Source organism: Mandrillus leucophaeus, unplaced genomic scaffold (genome assembly GCF_000951045.1).
Source record: "Mandrillus leucophaeus isolate KB7577 unplaced genomic scaffold, Mleu.le_1.0 Scaffold1, whole genome shotgun sequence".
Classification (NCBI taxonomy): domain Eukaryota; kingdom Metazoa; phylum Chordata; class Mammalia; order Primates; family Cercopithecidae; genus Mandrillus; species Mandrillus leucophaeus.
In genome coordinates this window covers 10,272,235-10,283,013 of record NW_012098097.1, presented here as the reverse complement: position 1 = coordinate 10,283,013, position 10,779 = coordinate 10,272,235, and the positions used below count along the sequence as shown (strand labels likewise).

The 10,779-nt window shown below is 49.7% G+C and overlaps 1 long non-coding RNA gene across 1 annotated transcript in view; it reads left to right on the top strand.

The window, feature by feature from the left end:
• Nucleotides 1-7,134: 7,134 nt before the first annotated feature.
• The window catches only part of LOC105544397, a 6,165-nt gene continuing 2,520 nt past the window's right edge, over nt 7,135-10,779 (top strand). Inside the window, exon 1 of the long non-coding RNA XR_001006756.1 lies at nt 7,135-7,348. This is a non-coding gene — a long non-coding RNA (uncharacterized LOC105544397). The remainder of the gene's footprint in view (nt 7,349-10,779) is intronic.

The following is a 10,779-nucleotide window of genomic DNA, read 5'->3' as shown; positions in this document are numbered from 1 at the left end:
AAAAAATTAGCGGGCGTGGTGGCGGGCGCCTATAATCCCAGCTACTCAGGAGGCTGAGGCAGGAGGATTGCTTGAACCCGGGAGGCAGAGGTTGAGGTGAGCCAAGATTGTGCCACTGCACTCTAGCCTGGGTGACAGAGTGAGACTCCATCTCAAAAAAAAAAAAATTGCAAAATAATCTCACAATATGTCAGGTGTGGTTGGGTCATGCCTGCAATCCTAGCACTTTGAGAGGCTGAGGAGGGAAGATCACTTGATCCCTGGAGTTCGAGACCAGCCTGGGCACCATAGTGAGACCCTGTTTCTATTTTAAAATTTCATTTATTAAAAAGTATGTTTTAAAAAAAAAAACCTCATGTCTTAAGAAAGGTTATAGATTTGTGTTGGGCTGCATTCAAGGCCATCCTGGGCTACGTGTGTCCCATGGGCCACAGGTTGGACAAGCTTGTTCCACAGGTTGATTTTCACATTGCCCATCTTCCTTTGAGTGTAGGAGTCTGAAATGGAGGTTAGCATGTAAGAGGCTTGTAGGGAGTGCTCTTGGACCAATAGCTGTGGAAGGGAAAGGAAAGAAGCAGAATTGAGCAAAAAGAGAAGTTGAGCTGGCACTGCAGTCTCAACAGAGGCCTCAGCCTACCCTACGGACGTTCTGAAAAATCAGACAACCCTTCTGAACTGCTTGGGTTGGGGTGAGAAGGCCAGGCCTCTGCACCCTGCATCAATCAGTCAGTCCAGTCTGAGCAGAGCCAATGACAGTAGCAAAGGACTAACAAAGTTCCAGGTTCTGCAGAGTTTGAGGGAAAAGCCCAGGAGAAGCCTCAGCCTCTTCCCAAGAGGATTCTCCTGCTTGTGTTCAAGGTCACACAATCTATGGACTCCAGACAACTGGCAGGACGTATTTGCATCCTAGCAAAACTGAAACCACAAATGTTTTCTCTCTTCTATGCTTACTTTCTGGCCCCTTCCTACAGGTGACATGGCTGGCAAGGCCCATGTGGGGATGCTGCTTTTCTTAGGATAAATTTTGGGGAGGGGGAACAGCTGTTTCAGGATGATGAGTTATCCTGAAAACCCTCCCTCTCAACCACACCTAAAGCTTCAGGTAAAACATTTTAAACACTCTTTGGCATACAAAGGTGAGCTCAGAAGAAAGTGAGGGAAGTCCTCAGAGGTCCCAAATGAAGCAGGAGCACAAATCAACGGAGTTGTCTCAGGGACTCGTTAGAAATTCGGGGAAGGGTTACGTTGGAGACATTTGAAATTGGTTTATCACGCAAACCAAATCTTGTTCTAGTGAAAGGCAGCTTGGGCTCTAATGGCTAAAGAAGGAACATAGGTGTTTGGAACTTGTTGCTTTGGGAATTTAATTTCCATAAGGAGAGGATGATTTTGTTTGGCATTCTAATTCTTAGTGGAAACTTGGTCAGGGAAAAGTGTATCCACACTTTGGACACTGGGTATCTGGGCTTTCTGATCTCATGCTGTGCAGGATAAACCCCTCCTTAATGACCTAGGTGTCTGTATTAGTCTGTTCTCATGCTGATAAAGACATACCCAAGACTGGGCAAATGACAAAAGAAAGAGGTTTAATCAACTTACAGTTCCACGTGGCTTTGTTCCAAGATAGGAGCAGGCACCAACAGCAGAAACAAGCCAGACAGTGTGGGCAGGCACTTCTGAGCCTGCGAGGGTAGGGGTGCCTTCCTGGGACCCCAAGAGTACAGGGATGCCTGAGTCTGCTGCCACAGTTTGGGTAGCTGCAGTGGCACCTGGGAGGGCAGGGCTCTTTCCTGCTCCTGGCCCCCCAAGAGCACAAGGAAGCCCAGATCTGCAACCACAATTTGGGTGGCTGCAGCCCCACCAGGAGGGCAGGACTCCTGCCTGCTCCGTAGAGCGTGCAGCCCCAGCCATGCCTCCCTGCTGCAGCGGGTGTGACGGCAGCACCAGGCCATCTGGAGCAGCTGCTACCATCATTAGAGTCACCCATCACCTCGGTTTGCCCAGGACTGCAAGATTCCCCAGGAGACAAGACTTTCAGTACTGAAACTGAAAAGTCCCAGCCAACTGGGATGAGTTGGTCACCCTGTCTAGGCCTGAGATCAAACCTTAGAACTTCCCTTGACTCTCTTCTAGGTTGGATTCAGTTTCCTGGATCTTCCTCTTTCTTCGTTTACTCCCTGATTTCTCTGGAGAACATTATCAAGCAACTTTTAAAGAAAGGCTGTGTTCGTGTATGTATACCAAATCATCACGTTGTATACCTTAAATATACACAATTTCCATTTATCAATGGTACTTTGATAAAGCTGAGGAAAAAATATTTAAGTGGGTGTGTTGAAGATAATCTGTATCCTTATATGTTTGAAATGTCTTTATTCTGCCATGAGGTTTTTGATAGATAATGTAGCTAGACATATAATTCCAGGTTGAAAGTAATTTTCCCTTCTAACATGCAGCCATCCTGCACCCATTGCCTTCTAGTACCCAGTGTTACTGGTAGGCAATGTGGTCCTAGTCTGCCCTCCTTTCTGTACAGAGCCTGCTCCTCTTTCTCCTAGGTTCCCCAGCTCTGTTTTCTTTAGTTTTTGCATTTTGAGATTGTGTATTTTCCAGTCCTTCTATTGAACTTTTCATTTTAGCAAGCATATTTGTTCATCTCAGGAGCTCTTTGATGGTTCTCTGGGGTTTTCTTATCCCAAGAAAACTGAGCTCTCTCATAGATGGAATATATTCTGCAGTCTCCCTGAGTATATTCATTAGAGGGCTTAAATGCTATCTTCTGTTCCGTGAATTATTTCTGCTTCCTCTGGGCCAGCATTTTTGTTGCTTTCCTGCTTTTTCTCCTTCGCATGGATGGTCTTCTTCAAATGCCTGGGGATCCTTCATGGCTCATTCACATGCAAGAGGGAAGGACGGGGTTGTAGGCTGGTGTTTCCTCTGCTATGGAGTAAATTGGCCTCCCCATCCCCTCCTGTGTAGGCTGGGGTGGGGGCCTACGTGTGGGATGGGCAGGGATTTTCTCTGGAGCATCAGTATCTTCACAGGGGCACACTCATATTTGGCAGCCTTGCGGTTCAGAGGCCTTAGCTTTCCCCAGCAGTTCTTTAGCGAGGAGCCTTCCAGGATGTCATTGAGTGACATGCACAGAGGGTGGGAGAGGGTGAACTGCTACGTGTGCAGTTGTTTCATAAACAGACCGTCAGTGACTCCCCTGTCCTCAGCAAGCACCTTTTGCTCTACAGAATCTCTTGCCTCTGAGCCCCGAGTCTCGGGGGCTCTGTCTGGTCACTGCCCCCTCTCTCTGCAGTTCTCTCCTGAGCTGCAGCACTCTCTACCTGTGCAGCAAGCAACACCTGCCCTCCACTGTCTCCCAGGCATTGGTGACCCCCACCCCTGTCTTGGTGTTGTGGGTTTATTCTTTTTAGTCTATTACATTTGCATTTTAAGGCCAGGGGCGGAGGGGAGCTTGGAAGATACACATATGCACAGCCTTCGAAACGGAAGCTTTGGCTCAAGATTGAATTGGGGCTTGCCATGAAATAGAGGCTCCCATAACACAAATAAAATTGGACATTTATGGATGCTTGTAACACGTGAGGCTCTGTGGTTCACATGCTTTGTCTTTTTTATTTCTCATTGTTTTTATCCCCATATTACAATTTAAAACTGAGATGTATAAAAATTAAGTAACTTGCTCCAAATCACACGGCAGGCAAAAAGTGGAGGCAGAATTCTAACCCCCACCCACTCAAAGTGAAATTAGCCAAGTACCTGCCAAGCAGCAGGGGAGATGTACCCATGGGGCTGCTTCCAAAATCCCCAGCCACATTTGTGTTCCAGGAAAATTGCACACACCAGGCTTCCTCCAGGAGCCTCCCCCAAGAGAGGCAGCCTTGGGAATCACCTGACCCAGCCTGGGACAGGTATGGGGCTGCATCCTGCCCCTTCCAGTCTTCCATGCCATTAATGGGCCTCAGCTAGAGCCTCGCCTGGGGCCACCTCTTGCTCTGACAGCTGTAGGGAGGAGGGAGCTGAGACTTCTTCCAGCTGAGCCTAAGGCAGAGCTCTTCCTGCATTCCCTCCCCTGGGCTGCCGGTAACACCACCCGAATGAGACAGGAATAAATACAGGGTGGGTCACAGGATAATTAAAAAATTCCAGGCGCTATTTTGTCAGAAGCCTTGGAACCAGAGCAACTCCATCTTGAATAGGAGCTGGGTAAAAACAGGCTGAGGCCTACTGGGCTAGTCACAGGATGAGATAAGAGGTCAGCACAAGATACAGGTCATAAAGACCTTGCTGATAAAACAGGTTGCAGTAAAGAAGCTGGTCCAAACCCACCAAAACCAAGATGGCCACGAGAGTGACCTCTGGTCGTCCTCCCTGCTACACTCCCACCAGCACCATGACAGTTTACAAACGCCATGGCAACATCAGGAGGTTACCCTGTATGGTCTCAAAAGGGGAGACATGAATAATCCACCCCTTGTTTAACATATAATCAAGAAATAACCATAAAAATGGGCAACCAGCAGCCCCGTCTATAGAGGAGCCATTCTATTATTCCTTTACTTTCGCAATAAACTTGCTTTCACGTTATTCTACAGACGTGCCCTGAATTCTTTCTTGCACAAGATCCAAGAACCCTCTCTTGGGGTCCGGATTGAGACCACTTTCCTAGAACAGTTTCACATAACTAGAGGGTATGGGCTGATAAAACCCTGGAAACCAGGGTGTGTGGACCCACCATGGTGCTGGATTTGACCCGGGTTCCTCCTAGGATCTCATTATACGCTCATTAACATCCTAAATCACACACCTGCCAGCGCCAGGACAGTTCCAAGACCACCTGTATTTGGTGTAGAAATGAGTGGCACCACAATTCTGAGAAATGTCCACCTTTCTCCAAGAACTTTCGTGAACATCCCATCCCTTGGCTGAAGAAACCCATAAAGATGAAACCCCAAACCCACTGCGCCATCCTCTCTTGAGAACCCTGCTCTCCCCTTTCTTGTGCACTTTCCGTTTTGCAATAAATCTCCATACTTCCACTGTTTCCTGACTCATCCTTGAATTCCTTCTCAAAATGGTGTCGAGAGCTGGGGTTGAGGTTCCACCGCCATTCGGGGACCTCCTTAGGCCCATTGGTATCATGAAGAGTATTTGAAGTGACAGCCACTGTGTACTGAAGGACTACCATGGTCAAATACATCAACTCCAATTCTCCATAACCCTTAAAGATAGGGACTTGCGTCCCCATTTTTCTGATAAGAAAACTGAGGCTCGACGGTGAAGGAACTTGCCCAAATCACCCAGCTGGTCAGCGACAAAGCCAGACTTTAACTGGGTCTGAAATGTGCTCATGCCAGTGTGAGCTATACACAGCGACAGGACTTCCACCTCCGCCACACCCTGGCATGGCCCTGTGTAAGTTTCAGTGCTGTAGAAGGAATAGCACTCGAATATAAAATTTTCTTTTTTAATTCTCAGCAAGGCAAGTTACCTCCATAGAAGGGTGGCCCTTACAGATGGAGCAATGGTAAGCGCACCCTTGGACAAGGGAGGGGAAGGGGCTCTTATCCCTGACGCACGTAGCCCCTGCTGCTGTGTGGTTCCCCTATTGGCTAGGGTTAGACTGCACAGGCTAAACTAATTCCAACTGGCTAATTTAAAGAGAATGATGGGGTGAGTGCTTTGGCAGGAGTCAGGGCAGAGCAGGTAATCTGAATGAGTTAGGGTGGAGCAAGTGATTAAATGAGTTAGGGTGGAGTAGGTGATCAGAAGGAGTCAGGGTGGAGCAGGTGATCAGAATGAATCAGGGTGGAGTAGGCAATCAAAAAATGTTGCTTTACGAGACAGTTAAGTTTAAAAGTAGAAGGCAAAGAATTAAACACACTGACGTATTAATTCTTGGAAAAGAAATGTAGAACTCATATCTAATAATCCTAAGGGGCAACCAGGCCCCAAAGCCTGGGTTCAGGCTCAAGAGGCCCCTAGCCAAGGCGCTCCCAATGCTACTGGGTTACAACCCTTGGGAGTTTTCAAGGGTGAACCTTGGGCACTGCCCCCTTCAGAACCATTGTCTGGGGAAAACAGCCACCTGATTGTTGGTCAAGATTCTGGATTAATCCTTCACCTGCTGGCGCCAGCTGGCCACTTGACCCAGCGCTGTGCTCCAGCCAGGGATGCGTCCTTGCAGCCAGCAGCGCTTCCTTCAGCATTAATCACATTTACAGCTGGCTCACAGAGCCGGCAGCCTGGCAGATGCAGCTGCGAAGAATGTGGGTTGGGAGGTGGTGGTAAAAAAAAAAAAAAAAAAAAATTCGGGGAGGCCAGGGAAGGGGGAGGGGGTGCGGGTGACAGGAAAGGAAATGGATGAAATGGATGTAAGGTCTAACTTTTAAGGGTAATTGTCACAAAGATTGGAGATTGTAGAGAAAATATTTGCAAAAGCATCTAGCCCACTGTCTCCCCTTTCCTAGAGGAAGTCAGCGCCAGAGACCAAGGAGGTAGGGAGGGGGTCTTGGTGCAGAGGTGGCACCAGGAGGGGCTGGAAGGGGGTACTAGGTTCTCCGGGCAGGAATTGCTGCACAGAGCCACTAGGTGGAGAGGCCGGAACCCCAGGGGAGCTCCCGCTGCCTGCCAGGCTCTCAGCAGGCTGAGCTCATGCAGTTGCCCTGAAGACCCCGGATGGAGATCGCACAGTCCCCCTCCTCACCCATGAGTCTCACTCCACTTTATGGCAGCCTTGCTTCAAGAAATTTCTGTTTTCATCACCAAGGTTTGGTCTTGAGCTTCAGCCTCGGATCCTGCCCTCTGGAGACCCCTCTCCTTCCCGACGTGGGAGGAGGAGAAGGCAGAGCCGGGGCGGGTGAGCAGCGGAGGGTCTCCAGGCAGAGCTCCTCATGCATAAAACAGGAGGCTTTTCCTGCGCAGCTAATCAGAGCCTCTGGGCCGAAAGACTGCAAATGAAGGGCCTCGTCAAGTCATTTCCCTTGCAAATGAAGCTGCCGCTCCGGCGCTTTTGCCTCTTTCATACCTCATCAACGCCGCAGGTGACCCGGGGCCCGCTGCTCGGCTCGAACCCGCTCCGGGGAGCTATTTTGCACATTTCAATTAGCGTGACGGGTGCCTGGTAAACAACCGAGGCCGGCTGCGGGCACCTGCAATCCCTGACCCCGACGCCCTCCCCGAGACCCTGGAGACGCGGCTCCGCCCCCACCGGTAATTAGCAGATTTTCAAGGCCGAGGTCCCCAAAGCCCAGCCCAGCTGGAGAGATCAGCGCTGCGGTCCTGCCGCGCACTCCACCGCCAGCCTCTCGGGAGTCAAGGGATCCGCCTTCAGGGTGTAAGTGCGGCTGGGGGGCCTCGGGAGGGGAAGGGTGGTGTCTGGGGAGTGCAGGCCAGTTCTTAGGGCAGATGGCTACGGGCCACGTCCGCCGGCAGAGCTCAGCTTCAGATACACCCAGAGAGAAAGAAAACCTCAAGCCGCTCACCCTCTGGGTGCCTCAAAGTCTTTCTGTCTGTAACATAGGCCAATGAAATTACCTACCTTGTAGGGACTTAGGAGTAAATGAGTTGATCTGGGTATAGACTTGCCCGCAGTATCTGGAACTTAGGAAGTGCTCAGTAGGGGCCAGGCGCGGTGGCTCACGCCTGTAATCCCAACACTTTAGGAGGCCAAGGCGGGAGGATCGCCTGAGGTCAGGAGTTCGAGACCAGCCTGGCCAACATGGTGAACTCTTGTCTCTACCAAAAATACAAAACATTAGCCGGGCGTGGTGGCGCACGCCTGTAGTCCCAGTTACTCAGGAGGCTGAGGCAGAAGAATCTCTTGAATCTGGGAGGCGGAGGTGGCAGTGAGTCAAGATGGCACCATTGCACTCCGGCCTGGGCGACCAGCAAAACTACGTCTCAAAAAAAAAAAAAAGAGAGAAAGTGCTCAATAGATGCTAGTCACGATTTTTGTTAATATTCTATCAGCGCTTTCCCTCAGTGCAGATATCAAATCCACCACACAGTGTACAGTGATCCTACTATAGAAACAACCACTTACCGTGAGAGAGAGGATGAATTACTTAACCTCTGTGCTGCCGTTCTTGACATAAATAATGTACCTATTTTGCCTGGTGGAGTGGCTCATGCCTGTAGTCCCAGCACTTTGGGAGGCTGAGGCAAGAGGGTTGCTTGAGGTCAGGAGTTCGAGACCAGCCTGGGCAACATAGCAAGATCCCAACTCTACAAAAAGTAAAAAGATTAGTTGGGCCTCGTAGTGTGCACCTGTAGTCCCAGCTACTGAGGAGGCTGAAGTGGGAGGGCCACTTGAGCTCCTCAACCTCCTGGTTGAGGCTGCAGTGAGCTATGATCGGACCACTGTACTCTAGCCAGGGCAATGGAGTGAGATCTGTCTCTAAAAATAAAGTACCTATTTTGTGGGGTTACTTGGGGGACTGACAGATAACAGAGCTCAAGTGCTCTTTAAGGACTTTGAACCAGATTGCTGCATCCAAATCCTGGCCCCACCCCACCTCGCTGTGTGAGCTTGGGCAAGCTACTTCAAGTGTCCGTGCCTCTGTTCTTCCTCTTAGCATGGGGGCCTGTAGTAGTTCTCACTACGAGGACTATAAGGCATTGCTAGAGAATACTTTTTATAAAGGAATATCATGGCTCCATCAGATAGAACAAACAAATGCCCATGATTTTATTTAACTCATTAATTCATGAGGGAGCCTGCAAGGTGCCACAACCAAGTTCAAAGGAGAATTCAAAGAGCATACCTAAGTGGACAGTCAGGAAATGAATTTACAAATAGATGCAAAACTGGCCATGAGGCAGGAATCAATTGCATTCCAACCAAGGCTTCCTCCTTGGCACTGAGCTTGGGTGTGGGGACCCCTTGCCAGGGCTTCTGAGGCCAGAGCTCCTGGGATCATCACGGCCTTTTCAGCCATCCCTTTTCAGGACCTGTCACCTTGTAGGGAGACTGCTAGAACTGGGACACAGTTTCCCCCATCCTCCGAATCATCTGCCCTCAAAGCTCTAATCCTCTTCCTTTCTGGGGAAGTGACATTTAGTGAAACTATCTCCCATTCTCCAAGCCTCAGAGCTGTCCCACCCTCAGAATTTTATCTTCCACCCTCCTAGCCCTTGGTGGATGAGAGAGAGAGAGAGAGAGAGAGAGAGAGAGAGAGAGAAAGGACAAATGACACATTATCATGCTGGGAAATTATCCTGCTCCAAATGGTCACCAGTACTTTAAAATGTTGCCTTGCCTCTGTTCAGAGGGCGGCTTCTCAGTTCACCCAGGAGGGAGAGACCCTCAGAACTCTGCCAGTCATCTTCTCAGGGGAGCCTTTCCTGTCCTCACCTCCCACCTCGTCCCAGCAGCCTGGCTTGGCATTTCCAGAACTCCAGGGCTTAGCTCAGGCCCTACAGGTGTGGTCTGTCTCCCTGCAATGACCCAGGAATTCCCTGAGGGCAGGGCTGGGTCTTCATCTCTCCACTGTCTGGCATCATCCTGGCAGGGATGGAACTCAACACATATTCCAGCCCCAGTCTCCCAAATGAATGAGCAAACCCTGAGTCTTGGTTCAAGGCTTGGTTCATGCAGCAGGCTCGTCCCTTCGCCCTGGGAAAGCTCCCAAATGAGCAGCATTGGGCAGAGGTGCAGGGTCCTCGGCCTCTGGCTTACCCCACTCTCTTCCACTCTACTCCACTCCACTCCTCTCCTCGATCCACCCACCTCTGCTAGTTAGAGAAGCTCCTTGGAGATTCCTCTTGAATTTTCATTAATTTCTATTGAATAATTAAAACCGGGAAATTAATACTTTCATCCTAAACCCGAATTGCAGTGTGTGGTTTTTCATAATTATAATTCCACTGTAGCATTAAACTTTCAAGTGAGCCATCCCTCTCGAGGGGCAGAGGGGACAAAGAGCTATGTCCTGGGAGCTTAAACACAGTATTTGGCTCAGGATACGCATGCAGTAATTACTTTTTAATGGATGGATGGATACATGGGTGGGGGGAAACAAAGACCTTTTCAGGACCCAGAAACTGATACCCCAAAACATGGCACTTTGACATGAGGTGGCCTCAAGGTCTCCCTGACCGCCCCCGCAGTCCTCTCTCTGTCTCAGAGCACAGGATGAAGCTGTTCTCTGAAGTTTCCTTATCCACCCAGAAACCAGACCTGCTAAAGAAGGATGCAGTTGCCTTCCCTGAGGTGTTTTTTGTTGTTGTTGTTGTTGTTGTTGTTGTTGTTTTTGAGACAGAGTCTCACTCTGTTGCCCAGGCTGAAGTGCAGTGATGCCATCTCAGCCACTGCAACCTCTGCCTCCCGGGTTCAAGCAATTCTCCTGCCTCAGCCTCCCAAGTAGCTGGGCCTACAGGCACCCACCACCACACCTGGCTAATTTTTGTATTTTTAGTAGAGACAGGGTTTCACCATGTTGGTCAGGCTGGTCTCAAACACCTGACCTCAAATGATCTGCCTGCCTTGGCCTCCCAAAGTACTGGGATTATAAGGGTGAGCCACCACGCCCAGCCACTTCCCCGAGTTTTCATTACTAACTCATATTGCAGGAAGAAAGACTGCAGTCTGTCAACACACCTAGGCAGACTTGTCACACTGCTCTGTGGGCCCAACAGACTCTGACCCAGGCCATTATATGTTCTCCAAGCCCACAGAATCCCCCTGAAAATCATTTACCCTCTTAAAACATCCCTCTTGAAATCATCCCCATTTTCCCACCTTCCTTTCCCCTATGACGAAAAGTC